Here is a 13,046-nt window from a genome sequence, read left to right as displayed (position 1 = left end):
GAGAAACTGGACAGATGTCCTGGTCATTCTCCGACATTTACTCAACGGGATCCGGGGAAGTCGGAGAGGTCAGAAGCCACGCCCACTTGATTCCAGCTACAGCCTGCTTACTGGGTGCCCTGTTTCTCCTGCTCAGGTAGCTAGCCATTTCACTGGGGAGGAGAGGGATACGGCACACTTACAAACACACACGGCAAACAGAATGGTTAGCATGGCTTCCATTCCTCCTTGGGTCTTTATTTAAGTGTCCATGTGTTCTGTCAAGGAGCAAAGAAGGCCAGATGCCCCTGTGGTCTGTGCTGTGAGGACAGAGTCCAGACCTTTCCCTCACATTCTGTCAGAATAATGGTCACAAGATGTAGTCAAATCCAAAAGGCACAAGCTATGATATCTTCTCTGTGTCCCCACTGCCTTACATATTAGTGGTGTGGGATTCCCCTCTGTATGCTGTGAATACCATTGGCTAATAAAGAAAACTGTCTTGGGCCTGCCAAGGGCAGAATAGAGGTAGGCGTGGAAAATGAAACTGAATGCTGGGAGAAAGAAGGCGGAGTCAGAAAGACGCTATGTAGCTGCCACAGGGCACAAATAAGCATGAAACTTGCTGGTAAGCCACAGGCACGTGACAATACACAGACTAATAGAAATGAATTAAATTAAGATGTAAGGGTTAGTCAATAAGAAGCTAGAGCTTACAGGCCAAGCAGTGATTTAATTAATACAGTGTCTGTGTGGTTATTTCAAGTCTGGGCAGCCTGGAACAAACCACCAGCCTTCTACAACAATTTAGGACAGTTTTCCAAACCTTTCTGGAGTCCTCCTAGGTACCGGGAGCAAGTTTAGCATGAGTGTAGCTTCACAAGGGGAAGACCAGTTTAGGGGAAATAATATAGATTTTTTTTTATCTAGAAAAAATTTCTAGAACAAATCACAGGCTTTTGGAGGATAGGGACTGATATGCTGAGCACATCAGTACCTGGCTGACCTGTGAACCTATTTTTTTTCCCACTTTCTTTGGCCATAGCTGTGCCCATGGTCATCATTTTGTGATGGAGGAAGGTCATTGGATAATAAAGGAACTGCCTTGGCCCATTTCATTGGTTAGAAGATAGGTGGGAGGAGTAGACAGAACAAAATGCTGGGAGGAAGAGGAAGTGAGCTCAGACTCGACAGCTCTCCTCACGGGAGCAGACACCTCAGAGAGAGACGCCATGCTCCCAGCTCCCAGGCAGCCGCAAGCAATGAAGCTCCGACCCGGGATGGACATAGGCTAGAATCTTCCCGGTAAGCGCAGCTAGGGGCGCTACACAGATGATTAGAAATGGGCTAAATTAATATGTGAGAATTAGCCTAGATAGAAATGGGCCAAGCAGTGATTAAGAGAATACAGTGTCCGTGTAATTATTTCGGGGCATAAGCTAGCCGAGCAGGCGGCTGGGGTGTTGGGGACGCAGCCCCGCCGCCGCCCTTATTACTACAATTTTGCAGTCACATCCCTAGTCTGTAAAACGGTCACCACGTCTCTGAGTGATGCACGCACCTTTGGGGGCAAACACCTCTATGAACACGCCCTCATAATGCCCTTCTTTTCATACATCAATAGCTTTATCACAAATGTTGGACTTGCCTAGAAATGCGCTGTCTAGCGTCTTCCTGAGGTAAGCTGGGTGTGTCCGTTGTTATTCCTGTTTGCCATACCAATCTATCAACCATATTCTCATTGACCTTGGGCTAAGCATGCCCCAATTTATATCTTTATATCAGAAACTATGACCTTGAACATTCTTGTCAGGGATGTGCCTACGTCTGATACACTTTCCTGCTCAAGTGTGTTTGGCTCCCTGAATAAAACCCTGTTGGTTTCCTTGTTCTAGAAGAGCAGTGCCTCTCACTTCTCTTTCAGTTATTCGGTTGTTCATGCTTTTTACTTTGCATTCACCAAGAAGTGGACCTGTTGCATTTGGTTACAGTAAGAGTCATACAATCTAAATCCCCTTTTTTACAGGATGATGTGGTAGACTCTTACGTTCCTAGAACATTTGAAGGTTCATTCAATTTGTAGGGCATTCGTAAGTAAGGAATGCTCTTGAATTACCCTAATAAGACTGAAGTCTTCATTATTTTGGACAGAGATAAAGTGCAGAAGATTGGATTACTTAGAAACAAACTCTGGTGCCAGCGGGGTGTGAGCCTTTCCACTTTACAAAGTGAAGACCTTTTGTTATGTATTCACATGGTTGAGTGAGAAAAGCAGAGAGTTCCAAGGCTTTGTAATGAAAGCACTGATCTTGTTCATGAGGGCTCTACTTTCATGACCTAATTCTTTACTAAGGGCATTACACTGGAACTTACCATCATCTGTGGCGTCAGGATTTCAATTGATGAGTGTGAATTTATATGCCAGGTGTAAAATGTATGCTTTGATATACCTTTCGATTTATGAAATAACTTTTTGACCACTCCACACTATAATTCTCCAGTAGAGAATCTACATGTCTGTGGTAGGGCATTGGGTATCACACTTTCTTTTATTCTACTACAGTGCACCTTTTCCTTATTGGTTCATTCTAACTAATGTCAGAGAAAATGATGTAAAGGCATTGGCTCCACCAATGATGAAGTGATATTGTTTCAGTTAGTCATCTGTGTAGGGCACATAGTATCTCTAATCATTCAATACTCCTAGTTCAGCGAACAAGTTGGGTGCTAGTTGCAAAAAGATAGCAACCTTGTTCTTCTTGTCCAATAACTCTTTACCATGCCTGTAACATGGCCAAATGCTTTTGTATTTCTGTTGAAATAATTTAATGTAATCACAGTATATCATCTGGGTAACTCTACTCCTTTTCCCAGCTCAGCATGGTTCAGGCTGAGGGATCTACAATGAAGCCTACCATGGTGGGCACCTTCCCTCTCTCTGTTCTCTGCTCTGTTCATTCTCCATTTCTTTTGGAGGGCAGAGAACTCTTCTATGTTCTGGGTTTAGAACAGGAACGAGGGGAAATGAGGGAGAGATGATCCAATTCTCAAGGTGACTGTTCTTCAAATGAAGACAAGATTATCTGCAACCTCAGCCCTCAGGGAACAGAGGCAGACAGACCTTTGATGCCCATTGGCAAACCAGCATAGCTGAATTGGAAACTTCCTAGTTAATTGAACAACCCTGTTTCCATAAAAAAAAGATGAAGAAGAGAGTGATGGAGAAAGACATCCATTGTCAACTTCTGGGCTCCATATATGAACGCACGTGTACTCACATACACATGTGAATATACTGTGAACATGTGTATATAATACATAACAGGCTCACACCTGTCTTCTAAAATGCCTACTCAAAATGATGATTTATGTTATGAAGTCTTTTGCGGACCTTTGGAAGGTGCCTCTGTTTCTTTCTCATGGGAAGTATTTCCTAGTATTAATTGCTTAAAAATTTTCCTGCAAGGCCCTTGAATATGTACATATGGATCTGGAGTTTCTTGTTGGGTTCTCTCTAGGCCTTCCTTTTAGCAGACACCATTTACAGAATGACTCGGTCTAGTTTCCTTCCATGGAACTCTCCTTCACCACCAGAGAAGCTCACATGACCTTCAAATCCAGGAAATTCCTGACTTCACCATTTTTCTCTTGCTCTTATGCCCTAGACCACTGGGATAAACAATGCTGTTCTTTCTGATCATCCCTCAAATCCCAGTGCATACTTACCAATATATTCAAAAGGAGTCTGCTCTTTATGATGCCAGGGGTGCAAAAGCAAGTCAAACAAACCACAATATTTATTTAGCCCAGAGGTATGACTGAAGTCAGAATGTGCTGCGTAGTCCCCCAGCCTGCTTTGCAGAATTACCCAACCCTTCGCTTTAAGACCCAAAAGTAGGTATTTATTTTAAGTGTTTTAACTTCTCTAACTCAAGCTGAACTTCTGAAATATGGCAAATGTCACACTTAGGATACCATGACATTGTCTAGGTGTGTGACTACCCTGTGTTTGACAAGTGATGGCTGTTCACTTAGAGAATTATCTCTAGTGGAGATGCAGAGTGTGGTTGTAACCATCTCAGTGGATTTGCTAATGACTTTGGTGAATACATGCTTAACAAACATTAAGTGTCACGGAAACAGCAACAGGTAACATAGTTAGAAAAGTTAGACCAGAATCATTAAAACTCTGAAAGAATAGCGATTGGGGGTTGGAGCAAACAGCCTGATGAAATCTTTATGTGAAAGTGAACGGGTAGTGTAGTCAATGTTGTTAATGTTGTAGTTTATGGAAGCCTTGCATTGCATGTTTACCTGTCAGAATCAGAAGCATTGGTTTCTGGATTGCTCTGAGATAACCAAATCCGCAGATGCACAAACAAACCTCTTACAGCAAATAATATCTGCATGTAATGGGCATGCACCATCCTGCTTAATTCAAATGATCTCTGGATTACTTAAAATACCCAATGCAATAGGAATGCTGTGGAATAGTCACTCTGCTAAATTGCTTCAGGGATTTTGACAAGGGAAAAAGCTGCCATGTGTCAAATATACACGTACAGTTTTTCCAAGAATTTTTGGTCCGTAGTTGGTTGGATCTGAAGATGTGAAGGTCAAAGTCATGGAGAGCTGACAGTACATGTTAGATGCAAAAGCAAATACAAAAACAAAACAAAATAAAAGCCTATATGCTTGTTTCCTAGAGATTGACTTCCAACTCTGTTATTCAGCCTTTTCTCCTTCTGATTACCAGGCTCTGTGAGAGGATTTAGGGTAAGAGCTCATGTGCGCAAAAATTGAGTTACTCAGAGATACTCAGAAGTTTCAGTAAACAGTGTCAGGAAGAGTCTGTCATTACAGCCATTTTTCATGCAGAAGGCCTCTGGGCCTTGGCCTTTGGCTGTTAATTTTCTCATGAAGGCTACTGTTAGCTCAACAGCCCACTAGAATATAACCCCAAAATTTAAACAACCAGTTATTTCAAAACCAAGTCAAACTAGCTCATTTATAGTCATTTCAAGCCAGACTGCTTGTGTGGCCTGCTCTCCTTTTAAATAGCATTCTTCCTCTGCTAGCCATAGATGTCCCCCAGGCCATGAGGACGTCACTCTGCCGCTAGCCACTGGAACGCTGGGACTGAGATTCCCCACTGGACTGCATTCAGAGGTGACTGCCCATAGGAGTAGCCTTGCTCTCCCATGCTTCCTCAGTATGACTGTGCTAGCACCCTGGGTAGATTGCTACTGTGATGTCCCCCACATGTGAACCTGTCCATACCCAGTTGAAGGTGGCTGTGTGCTGTTTAATGTCACTCATCATATTTTTTTCTTTGGCATTCTCTAAGTGCTCTAAAACTGCCCCTGTAGGAAGCAAGACTAGAAAGGAGGCAGATTTAGCTTATGAAAATGATATGGTAAGATATTGGGGGTGTTACTTCTCATGACGACTATATGCAAGAGAGGGACGTATCCTCTTTTATCCTGTAGGACATTCCCTCTGGTTATAGGATATAGAATGGGTTAAAGGGACTGAGAATGGAGATAAAGGTACTGTAATCTTAATCAAGGGAAGCAATGCTAGAGCAACCTCTAAAGGGAAGCCAGATGTGGAGTTTGGGGGATAACTGGAGATTGGAGATGGGATGAATGACATACAGTGAGGCATCAAAGAAAGATTTTCCACTGTGTGTTCCTGAAACTGGAATTATTAACCTTGGAGGGGAGAAAGGAAGCGGGAGAGAGGGGAAGAGACAGTAAAGAAGAGAGAGAGAGAGAGAGAGAGAGAGAGAGAGAGAGAGAGAGAGAGAGCAGGTGAGACAAGAGGGATAATAAGGAAAACCTAAACTAAGTGTTCCTCAGAGGAAGAGGATATATGAACTCTTTGAAGTTCTTGGCGTGGGCAGGCGCCCTCAGAGAAGTGTGTGGTGGAATAATATGTGAAGGATAGGAAGGGAGGGTAGAGGAGGGAGTATGGGAGGAAAAATTACAGTAAATATCTTTGCAATAGTCATATGGAAAACTTCTGCTGGAAGAACTTCCTAAAAATATATGCATAGCACCTACAAAGGGAGCTTAAATGGAGCTACCAGACAACTGGAGTGCAATGCTTCCCGCCAGCATTATAGGCTATTCAATCAAAAGCCCAGTGCCAGGTCAGGGTTAGCTCATTCTGTGTTGTTGGTCAGCGGTGTCCCATATAGTCTCCCAAACATTACAGGCTGCTACCATTGTTACTCTTCAGAACTTGATGGTATGACCCTATTGCTAAAGACAGCAATTCCTTGATTCACAGGGCACAGAGAAATCTAGCTGGTATTGACCTGGAAGCTTCAACACTACAGCACTTTGACAGTGTTTGAAGGTTCCATGCAGGGTACTGAGGGAGAAAAACCCATCAACACTCTTACCCAGATATGAACCCTACTAACTACAGAAATGACTGGCCTTGGAAGATTCCCCCATTAGTGTAACAGCCGTATGAAAGTCATGGGGGCAACCAACCACTTACTGATTGGATTTAAAGCCTGGTGTAGGAGGTGGAACTAATGAAATGCCTGATGAAATGAAGGACCAGTTCTCAAGAGATGGAGAAAAAAGGACCAATAACCATGAAAAATATTAAACCTCAGAGAAATGCAAATTAAAACTATACTGAGCTTCTGTTTCACCCCAGTGAGAATGGCATTTACAAAAACAAATAACAGGTGCTGGTAAGGATGTAGACAAAAGAGATTTTATCGACTACTGGTGTGAATGCAAAATAGTCCAGTCACTAGGAAATCAGTATGGATTTTTCTTTAAAAAAACTGAAGTTAGCCCAACATTTGTTCCAGCGATAGCACTGCAAGTTACTCAAAGGACACTAAGCCAACATGTCACAAAGATACTTGCACATCCCTGTTTATTGGAGGATTCATCGTGATATGTAAGTTATGGAATCAACACAGTTGTCCAACAGCAGAGGAATAGATAACTAAATGAGATACGTATGCACAGTGAAATTTTTCTCAGCCATAAATAGGAACGGAGTGAGGACATTCGAAGGAAAATGGATGCAATTAGACATAGTTGAGTTAAGAAATGTGAATCTCATGTTTTCCTTCAGGTGTGTCTCCTATATAGATACACAAATCAGATGTATCTAATACGTGGAAGTAGAATCAGATCCTTCGAGGAATGAAGGAGAGTAACGGCCGAGGGCAGGAGTATTGCTCTTGGGGGCGTATGTTCAAAGTCCAGTGGGGAAGTGCTCTTCTGAAATTCAATGTCACACACGATGGATGTATAATTACAGGATTTGAGAGAGACAAGGAGAGCGGGGAGAGAACATACAAAATATACAAAGGTAGGACTGAGAAGACATTGAAATAGCTGGCTGGGTTAAGAGACAGAAAAGTGAAAAAATGAGAAGTAAATTCTTTGGTTCCCAACTGGCTCCAGTTCTCCAGCTCATGCTGCAGCTTATTTCTTTGGATTCTGCGAAGTACCTACTTAATCTTTCAGTAAATGTTTTCAGTCACGTCCTGGGCAATGTGCACAGGAAATCTAAAGTCCAGACAGGTCAATTTTTTTTGGAAGGCATAGAGCAAGCTGTCAGAGACCTGTGAACAGTCCAGGAATTAAGGCCATTCTGTTTGAACGCATGGAGCTGTTGGCAAGATTAGAGTCACGGTCAGGGAAAATGGTCTCTCAACCTCCACCAGGTCCTATATAGGGCTCTATGTGTCTTTGAGAATTATGAGTGGCCTTTTCATTTTCAAAGCATATAGCCTCACTTATCTGCTAATATTTAGTAAGCAATCTCTCCTCATCATATTTAGTCTTAAATTCTTCAATGGGCATTTATTTAATTCCTACTCTGAAGTAGAGACACCTTCTGCTTGGTGTCAGAAGCATGTAATCCCTATTCTTTGAATTAGTAAGAATCCCAGATCTCTACCACAACAGGAAAGTCCCTATAATATACACATCATATTTTATATATTGATACTTACGTCTTTATACATGTTGGCCAACTACGTGGTTACCTCTAGAATTGAGCAAAGCAAACTTGGGCAAGAAGAAAAGAACGTGGTCTAGGGAATAATGACTGTTGGCAGGTAACCTAGATATGGGAGTTTCCGACATTATAAGCAATTTTCTTTTACAGGAAAAATTTTGATCAGTTTTTTTAGTGTACATTCTTGAGATTTTTCATATTTTAATATAAAATGTTAAAGCAAGGAAACTTTGATACATTTTCCAACTATCTATTAAAACAAACCCTATTCAGTCTAATTCAGAAAGTATTTCTTTGTCTGAATTCCTGGTGGGAAATATAAGAGTAATTTTAAAAATAAAATTTCAGTAACAATTCATATGCCTAGTCTGTAAGTCTTCAGAGCCTGAATTCCATGTCCAGTTGAACCAGAAAAAGGCTGGGCCAGTAGGATGAAGCACGTGAGATTTTTGTTTTGTTTGTCGAGACAGGGTTTCTCTGTGTAACAGCTCTAGCTGTCCTGGGACCAACTCTGAAGACCAGGCTGACCTCAAACTCAAAGATCCACCTACCTCTGCCTCCCGAGTTCTGGGATTAAAGACACGAGCCACCACCGCCTGTTGTGTGTGAGATTTTTGATGAAACTGAGTTATGAAATCGTAACCATTGAATGGAAGGATGGAACACAGCCCATGGGCCAATCAAAGGTGTAGATGTAGGCATGAATACACATCCTAAAGCTGGGGAAATGACCCTGAAGAACAGAGAGCCTGTACAGCTGGAAACATAGAGTATTCGAGGAAATAGCATTCGCTATTTTATTTTACCTGACAGCTTGCCTCTGGATACACTACTTGTGGATGTTGGACCTAAGGTAAAACTGATGAAAAGGGAAGCTGTTGCAGGAAAAGGCTGAGGACGAGGTAGAGGAAGAGAGTGTGGTCATGGAAGAGAAAGAGAGGGTCCTAGGTGATAATGTATTTCAAGATTTCTGTTTCAGAGTGATCAGGAATTGGGGAATATTTTTTTGTACAGGTTTTGCTTGTGAGTTTTTAATAAACGTAAGTGTGGGGATGGAGTTTTCTGTTGACTATCAAAAAGGAAAAGAAAAGAAAAAAAGTTCAGTAAACCGACTTCTGAACAAATAATTTATTCAGAAAGCGTTTCTTTTCCCAAAGACAAAACCTTTAACGCAGTCATAATAATTATGCATATTTATGGGTTATTTTAACCATGAGCTACTTCAATAGTATATACACTATGTAATGACAAGATGAGAATATGGTCTATTCAGTGCCTCAAATATTTACCGTCCCTTTCACTGGGACATTCAAATCTCCTCTGCTAGCTATTTTGAATGCACGGTTCATTGCTTTTTAACCTAAGTGTCCACAGGCTGTCTGAAGGTTTTCCTGCTGTGTAGCTGCAGCCCTGTACCTGTGTGCTGTCCTTGCTCTCTCCCACACTCCCTCCCACACATCCTTCCCAGTCTCTGGGGACCACTCTGCTCTGCTCCATTGCCATGAGGTCAGCTCTTGAGTTTGTCTCTTGGAGGCTCCCTGATCTCCTTTGGGATGAAGTCATCATCCCTGCTTTGGATTATCATCATGGTCTGATGTCTCCAAAATGTTACACATGAAGCTATGGCTTTGGATCTCGGCTCCAGATGGAACACCCAGTCGCTTATCTGATAACTGCATGTGAAATTTGAAAACTGTTCTGACCCTAGATAAAACCCACCCGATCTCCCATCATGCTTGGTCTGAGACTATGAGTCCATGCAGTTTTTATGCCATAGGAAATTCCCTAATTTATTTACACCCCAGCCTTGGGATCTTCCTTCTTTGGGGTATCCCCCTTTTCTCACCTCCCACTCTTAGGTATTCTATTCAGACTTATTTTTAATTAGCATATAAGATTGTATGGATTTAGGTCAGGGGGTTGTAATGGATAAAGGTGCTTGTCATGAAAACCTGGTGACTTAGAGCCCTGGAACCCATGTGAAAGGTGGAAGGAGAGAAACTTACTCCATCATAATTGTCCTCGGATCTCTATATGTGTGCCATGGCATGTTGCCTATGCACCCATGCACCACGCATGCTCACGCACACACAGATAAACATGCACATCCACACAATAATAATTGTATACATTTGTCATCCAACAGTATGGAGAGGTTAATTACAGTTCCTGTCAGACGTTTTTCCTCACATAGTTATTAATTTTGTGGTGAGAACATTCTACAGCCACTCTCTCAGCATTTTCAAGAACACTGTGTACCATCATCAAGTCTGCTCTCTACGCTAGACACTAGGTGTCTTGTTCTCCGTAGGAGTCCTTTCTGGGGCATCCCCCTTTCCTCTCTCACCACACTGCCCTTGGCAACCACCAGGCTGCTCTCCAATTCGATGAGATCAGGGAAAACAGAAGCATTTTTTTTGTGTGTGTCTGGCCTTTTTAGTTTTACATAATGTCTTACAGGTGCAACCAAGCCCTTGCGAAGGCAGGATTTCCTTCTTTTGTGACGGAAGGGTACTGCATTTAAATCTTAAGCACAACTGAGCCAGCGCCATAGGCTCCTTCTGTTAGTTTCTCTCCACTTCCTGGCTAGCATCTTGCTCTTGTGAAAACAATGTCTCAAATAAGCTGCTACAATGTGCCTAGCAAGCTTCAGTTGCCAATTTGACATAAACTAGATTCACCCAGAGATTTGGGGAGAAGCCAGAGAGTGAGCCAGTTACTAGCCTTCCTCCATGATCCTTCCTTGAATCCCAATCTGACTTCCCTCAGTGTTGGATTGTGACCCTTTTCCTAGCTAGTACTTTTGGTCAAAGTGTTTATCACAGCAAAAGAAAATCCAACTAGGATAGGATGGGCTTCTTTTGCCTGCCAGGATGGTTTAGCTGTCCTATAATAGGGACTCCCAAGTCTCAGTAGTCCGTGACAACATATATTTCTTTGGACACATTTCTGTCCCATTAAAAATAGACTGAGGTACATCTGTGGACTTGGGTGCCAGGGGACTGGGTCAGTCATCATCTCAAGCCATGCCAGTTTTTACAGCAAAGGAAAACATGTGTAAGAACATTGGGTGGCCACATGCTGGCAACTGAACAGTGCAGCCTTGGTACTTAGCAAAGACTTTTGTTTTCTCATGGCTTAGTGACTAGAGTTAGTCGCATGACCTCTGTAAAACCGGAGAGTGCCAGGAAAGGCAACACTTTTACGAACATGGAGCATGGTGTCAGACTGTCTATTTTTAGTCTTGCCTTCTTGCACTCGATTCTCTGAATAGTCACCAAAAGGACACTTTCAAAGCTTTACTGTTGTACATGAAGTATCCTAAATATTGGTGGTATTCAGGGTCCTGTACACCTTGACCCTCATCGCCTTCCAGTCTAGTCCATAGCTGTTCCTGACTCTAACATGTGATCTCACCACACATAGTTCGCATTCAGTTCTTCCACTCTGGATTTATGGAACAGCCTCCATCCACAGCACAGAGTAGACTCCATTCGGGAGTAGGTAACTGTCTCTATCCTGGATGTGTGGATCAGCCTCTGTCCTGGATGCGTGGAGTATTCTCTATCCTGGGTGTGTAGAGTAGTCTCTATCCTGGGTGTGTGGAGTAGCCTGTTCTGTGCTTAGCTAGCTTATCATGCCTCGATCTTTTGTTTTGGTTCTGATCTTAACTGTAGTAACCTCAGAGATACCATCCCCCAATCACCATTAAATCCTATTTATTCATTTTAAAGCCCTGTTTTTTTATGTCTGAAATTATTTTGCCTTTAAAAAGTGAGTATGAGGCTGGGGGGCGGTGGTGACACACGCCTCTAATCCCAGCACTTGGGAGGCAGAGGCAGGCGGATCTCTGTGAGTTCGAAGCCAGCCTGGTCTACAAGAGCTAGTTCTAGCACAGGCTCCAAAGCTACAGAGAAACCCTGTCTCGAAAAATAAAAGAGTGAGTATGGATAGTTTTTGTGTGTATATGTATCATGTTGTATGTTGTATGCTGCATGTACATGCACGTGGAGGTCAAAGGTCAACAGTGGGTATCCTCCTAAATCATCACCACCTTACCACCTTATTTATTTGCTTAGTGACAAAGTCTATCACTGAACCAGGAATTTCCCAATTTCGTCAGACTGATTGGCCAGCAAGCCCTGGATACGCTCCTATCCGTACCTCCCCAGCCCCGGGATCACAGGTGTGGGCTATGCCTCCCTGATTTTTATGTAGATCTGAAATAAGACCCTCACACGTGTAAAGTGAGTACTTTGCTGACTGAGCTGTTTCCCACCCCCAAAGTTCTTATACCTTCTTACTAGCCATGAGCATTATGGAAATTTAATGAGGCAAAAGGCAGAGAAAGAAATAGAACGGAAACCTACAGACAAATGAGACGAGTGAGACGGTGTCTGGGTTTGGGAAGCACATCTCTGGGCATGTCTGTTACTGTGGTGGTTTAGCAGGACTTGCGACACCATATGAGTAATATAGACTACCGAGAAGGTCTCCATCTGGGCACAGGAAGCCTGATCATAGATGCTGAAAAACTATTTGAGACTCAAGACCAAAGTGGCCAGCCACTTGAATCAGCACAAAGAAATTATAGTGATGGTTTGTACATTTGGTAACATGAAAATTGGGTAAAATCATTTAAGAGATTAAAAACCTGTTAAAATTAAAGTTAAAAAAATGATGGGAGGCTGAAGTGATTGATCTCAAAAAATTAACTAAAAATTTTCTGATAAAAGTTGGAATCCTACCCATTTTTTTCAGAAGTCAATAAAGGGAAGCTTGGACATTTGTGAATTATATATTTTTAATATGACCTCAATCTGAGTGGATATACATCATGCAAATGTTTTCCTAAGGGGCAAAATGAGCAATGAGCTTGGGAACGTTTTTACAATTGGAGACAGCTAGCATCAAAGAAGCCATAAGCGGGGTCAATCATGGCACGTTCCAACTTTGTGGCTTTTATGGTTATCTGTTTTAACAGCAACCAAGCTCAGAAGTACATGGCTGCTACAACGATTAGATATTTAGGTCAGATGTTTCCAGAAACTTGGTGAAGTAATTTG

General features: G+C 42.3%; 1 pseudogene; it reads left to right on the top strand.

The window, feature by feature from the left end:
* The first annotated feature begins 8,066 nt into the window (after nucleotides 1–8,066).
* LOC142836419 (putative small nuclear ribonucleoprotein Sm D1) lies at nucleotides 8,067–8,932 on the top strand (annotated as a pseudogene).
* Nucleotides 8,933–13,046: the final 4,114 nt, after the last annotated feature.

This window comes from Microtus pennsylvanicus, chromosome 16 (genome assembly GCF_037038515.1).
Source record: "Microtus pennsylvanicus isolate mMicPen1 chromosome 16, mMicPen1.hap1, whole genome shotgun sequence".
Taxonomy (NCBI): domain Eukaryota; kingdom Metazoa; phylum Chordata; class Mammalia; order Rodentia; family Cricetidae; genus Microtus; species Microtus pennsylvanicus.
The sequence above is the reverse complement of the archived record's forward strand: the minus strand, read 5'-3'. Positions and strand labels throughout refer to the sequence as shown.